The sequence below is a fragment of the Hylobates moloch genome, unplaced genomic scaffold, assembly GCF_009828535.3.
Source record: "Hylobates moloch isolate HMO894 unplaced genomic scaffold, HMol_V3 SCAFFOLD_7, whole genome shotgun sequence".
Lineage (NCBI taxonomy): Eukaryota > Metazoa > Chordata > Mammalia > Primates > Hylobatidae > Hylobates > Hylobates moloch.
This window is the reverse complement of record NW_026652282.1, coordinates 653786-659548: the sequence shown is the minus strand read 5'-3', so window position 1 is coordinate 659548 and position 5763 is coordinate 653786.

Sequence of the window (5763 nt, the reverse complement as noted above, 5' to 3'; positions counted from 1 at the left end):
AAAAAAAAAAAAAAAAGAATGGATTTCTGCTAAGGTCTCTTTAATAGAACATCCATGGTGACAGGTAAATGGGTAAATGAGGTCTAGGTGTGGCCTTCTCCTTGGCATGGCCTGTGATATCAATCAGCTACAGTCTGCATCTCCTCTACTCTGATATAGGCACGTGGTTATTTTCTTTGCTTCTCGTTGAACCAGCAGGAGGGACTTGAAATCATTTAGCAAGCCATCTTGCAAGCAACTTTAGAGTAAAATGTATGCATTGACGTATGTCTGCCATTACCCTGAGAGGAGGAAATAACCATTTTTTTTGGTACTGTATGTTTTAAAAATTGCGTGAAAATACATCTAACACGAAAGTTATCACCTTCACCATTTTTAAGTGTACCCTGAAGTAGTGTTAAATACATTCGCATTATTGTGCAACCGTCACTATCCATCTTCAAAACTTGTTTTCGTCTTGCAAAACTAAAACTTTCTACCCGTATATGCCATTTGTTTTAAAATTAGTGTTTGGTGCACCCATCACCCAAGCAGTATACACTGTACCCAATTTGTGATCTTTCATCCCTCACCCCCTCCCACCCTTTCCCTCAAGTCCCCAAAGTCCACTGTATCATTCTTACGCATTTGCATCCTCATTGCTTAGCTCCCACTTATGACTGAGAACTTACGATTTTGGTTTTCTATTCTTGAGTTACTTCACTCGGAATAATGATCTCCAATTCCATCCAGGTTGCAGCGAATGCCATTCTTTCATTTCTTTTTATGGCTGAGTAGTATTCCATGGTGTGTGTGTGTGTATATATATATATATATACCACAATTTATTTATTCACTGATTGATTGATGGACATTTGGGTTGGTTTCATATTTTTGCAATTGTGAATTGTGCTATTATAAACATGTACCAAAATCTCAGAAATCACCATGAAAGAACTTATTCATGTAACCAAACACCACTTGTTCCCCAAAAACCTATGGAAATAAAATGAATAATAAGTAAAATAAACTACTACAAAAATAAATAAATAAATTAGTGCTTGGTACTCAAAATGTGCAAAAATATTTTTTAAATACTTTTTATTTTTATTTTAATAGTTGTGGGGAGTACAGGTGGTTTTTGGTTACATGTTAAGTTCATTAGTGGTGATTTCTGAGATTTTGGTGCACTCACCACCCAAGCAGTGTACACTGTGCCCAGTAGGTAGTCTTTTATCCCTCACCCCACTCCCAGCCTTCCCACTTCCCTGAGTCCCCAAAGTCCATTATATCATTCTTATGCCTTTGCATCCTCATAGCTTAGCTCCCACCCGTAAGTGAGAACATACAATATTTGGTTTTCCATTTTTGTGTTACTTCACTTAGAATAATGGCCTCCAGCTCCATCCAAGTTGCTGCAGAAGACATTATTTCATTCCCTTTTATGGCTGAGTAGTATTCCATGGTGTATATATACCACATTTTCTTATCCACTTATTAATTGATGGACACTTAGATTAGTTCCATATCTTGCAAAAATATTTTTGATCCATGTTCAAAAAGAAATGTTTTATCCCTGGAAACTCACTCTGTACTACTCATAGTAAAAATGTGGGCATGCTCTTTCCACTAATAACATACTTACTCCCAAACCCCACATACCCCTATGTAGTTCTCTGTTCAATACGCCAGTCTTGCTAATGTGGGTCAATCAACAGAGACCCAAAAACTAGAAGACAGCTTTGTCACCAGGCTCAAGGGGAGATCTGCATATGTATCTGCAGGCTAGGAGACAGCGACAGCTACTCATTAAAGTGTAATGCAAGGAGAGTGTGATTTCTAGGGCAAAGGCAGGGTAGAGGAAAGAAGGGTAGAAGAAGGGGAAACACAGGGTTAGGCCTCAGCAGTGAATCGTGTTCTCTTAGATAGTCTAAGCCTATACACTTCAGTGTGAAAATCTTTATTGACATTCTTCTGTCCTCCTAGCTGATAACCTTGCCATAACCTTTTCTCCTAATTTAGTGGAAGTTAAAAAAATATTCCCAACTACTCCCAACAATTACGTAAAATAGACACACCTCTCAGCCCTATTCAATAGAGGAAAAAAAATTAAATATTTGTTCAAGTTCTCCTATTTCATGACATGTTGTCTCAGGGCAGTGGAAAATAGAGTCAATATTCTTGATGATCTGTAAAAGACGCTGAGGTATCCAAACATATAATAGGTCTATATATATATTTTTTTTTTTTTTACAAAAAAACCATAGAATTGGCCAGGCACAGTGGCTCATGCCTGTAATCCCAGCACTTTGGGAGACCAAGGCAGTCAGGAGATCGAGACCATCCTGGCTAACACAGTGAAACCCCGTCTCTACTAAAAAATACAAAAAATTAGCCGAGTGTGGTGGCAGGCGCCTGCAGTCCCAGCTACCGAGGAGGCTGAGGCAGGAGAATGGAGTGAACCTGGGAGGTGGAGCTTTCAGTGAGCCGAGATCTTGCCACTGCATTCCAGCCTGGGCGACAGAGCGAAACTCTGTCTCAAAAACAAACAAACAAACAAACAAATAAACAAAAAACATAGAATTGTATTAAAAAAACACTGAAGAAGCACATCATATAGTTAAAGCAAGTTTTCAGTGTTCTATTGGAGTAACATTCTCTGGTCACGGTGACATTAGATTATTGGCTCTTAAATACAGAAAGATTATAAAAAGTGATGTAAGACTGTAGAAGATTGTAAAGGCATTATAAGGGACAAGAAAACACACAAATACACACATGCAGACATATACACGATCTCTGCCTTTTGAGAGTTTACAGGCTGGTTTAGGAGACAAAGACCCAGACACACAAAACGTTTACTTTTCTTTTTTTTTTTTTTTTTTTACTTTTTTATTTCCATAGGTTTTTAGTGAACAAGTGGTATTTGGTTCCACGAGGAAGCTCTTTAGTTGTGATCTGTGAGATTTCGGTGCACCCATCACCTGAGCAGTATACACTGAACCCAATTTGTAGCCTTTTATCCCTCATGCCTTTCCCACCCTTTCCCCCTGAGTTCCCAAAGTCCATTGTGTCATTCTTGTGCCTTTACATATCCAATATATGTTTATTATATATAAATATATAATAATATATATTTTATATCTTTATTGTATATATAAGATGCATACAAAATATATATTTTATTATATAATAGAAAATAATTGTATATGTATAATATATATTATTATATAATATAAAATAGTTATATAAATATTTATTTTATATATTTTATTATATAAAATATTTTTTAGATCTATAAAATAAATACTTATATATATTTTTATATCTAAAATAAACATGTTGGATATATATCACACTTATTTTTGTGTTATACATTTCACGATTATGTGTTGTTGTGATATATATTTGATATATTTCTATGTATCATTCACTCATTTTCTAAAAAATTTATTTTTTTTTTAGCTCAGTAGATTTTGGGGAACAGGTGGTGTTTGATTACGTGAATAAGTTCTTTAGTGGTGATTTTTGAGATTTTGATGCACCCATCACCCGAGCAGTGTCCACTGTACCCAGTGTGTAGTCTTTTATCCCTCACCCCTCTCCCACCCTTTCCCTCAGTCCCCAAAGTCCACTGTGTCATTCTTATGCCTTTGCATCCTCATAGCTTAGCTCCCACTTACGAGTGAGAACATACGATGTTTGGTTTTCCATTCCTGAGTTACTTCACTTAGGATAATGCTCTCCAGTTCCATCCGGGCTGCTGCAAATGACATAATTTTGTTCCTTTTTATGGGTGAGTAGTATTGCTGAGTAGTATTCCATATATATCTCACATTTCCTTTATCCACTCATTGTTTGATGGGTATTTAGGCTGGTTTCATAGTTTGCAATTGTAAATATACACTCATTTTGAGGTGCTTAAAATCACCATAAACACTGAATTAATGAATATTGAACCCTGAAACTCATGACCAACAGTGCTATAATTCATGCCTGAATGAAGCTTCCCTAACAAAAGTATTTTCTGTGTAAGGCACATCATAGCTTTCTTTCTTGTACTTAGGAAGACTGGACAACACTCAGCACTATGCTTGGAAGCCATTTTATTTTCATTTTATTTATTTATTTATTTCCAGAGATGGGTTCTCACTCTGTCACCTAGGCTGAAGTGCAGTGGTGTGACCATAGCTCACTATAACCTCAGCTCACTGTAACCTCGCTCACTGGGAACCTCAAACTCTTAGGTTCAAGTGATCTTCCTACTTCAGCCTCCCAAGTAGCTGAGACTACAGGCACATGCCACCACAACCGGCCCATTTTAAAAAAGTTTTTGTGGAGATAAGATCTCAATACATGGCCCAGGCTGGTCTCAAACTCCTGGCTTCAAGAGATCCTCCTGCCTCAGCCTCCCAAAGTGCTGGAATTATAGGCATGAGCCACCGCACCCAGCCAGGGTCCATTTTAAACAGTAAAAGTCACGGACAAAAAGCACAAAAATGCAAAAGAAATAGCACTAAAAAGATCATGATAAGGGCACTATCTCCCTGTGTGCATGTGTGTGTGTGTGTGTGTGTGCACACGCATATGTGTGTGTGTTGTGTACTTTCTGGGAAGAAGGGTCTGGCTTTCATTAGGTTCTCAGAGAGGCTGATCACCTTCTAAAGGCTAGGAACTGCTGATAAGCCACCCCCCTTGTTTTAAAGGCTAGGAACTGCTGATAAGCCACCCCCCTTGTTTTAAAGGCTAGGAACTGCTGATAAGCCACCCCCCTTGTTTTAAAGGCTGGGAACTGCTGATAAGCCACCCCCCTTGTTTTAAAGGCTACAAAACCAATTCCTGAAATCTGAAATAATTTTGCAATGTCACAGATGGATACGATTTTGCAATGTCACACAGCTTGGGACAAAGCGAGGCCCCCAGGTTTTCTCACTCCGTTTTGTCAGAGCACTGAGAATGGAAACCTGAAATATTCAAGCTAGCATTCTCTCTATTCCATGTTTTCTAATTTACCACTGCATTGATAACGTGGGAAGCTAACCTCACGTGATAGAATTACTCTCCATCCTCATATTTTTTTCCCAATCCATATAAATAAGAAAGAGTCAGTATAGGAGCTAAGATATTGAGATATGGTGAACAAAAAGTCACTGGGGACTGTCCTGTAAATTGGAGGCGTCTGCAGCTGCTGGTAGAACACACTTTGAAAAGTCAGGAAAGACCCTTTTCACTATAAATAGCTCCACAAAGGTTTTTCATTGTCAGTATGAGAGTTTTCTTTAAGGATCTGATGCAGACAATGGATAAGAATCATACTGGCAGACAATGAGAATTAAGTGAAATAATGTATATGAAACATCAACGGCTTAATAGATTTCCATTGATTCTCCCTCTCTCTCTCTTTCACTAATTTCCATGGAGTTTGTCATTAATCATAAAGTCTATTTGTGATTAGCATTTTTCCTCCTTAAACCAAAATTGCTTATTGAACCTGCTGAATAATGTTAAGAACATCTAAGGTTACATATTTCTTTAACTGAGCCAAAATTCACCAAAAAGCTCACCATTTTAAGGGTACGATTCGGTTATGTTTAAGACTTTGCAAGGTTGTACAACCATCATCTCTATTCAGTTCAAAACATTTTCACTTGATCTTAGCCAAAAGGCCTAGAAGCGATAGATCAAAATATTTTCATCACTCCAAATGGAAATCTGTCAAGCAGTTACGCTTCATCCTGCTTCCCTGCAGCAGCCACTCCCTGCAGGGAAAGCAACCAAAAATCT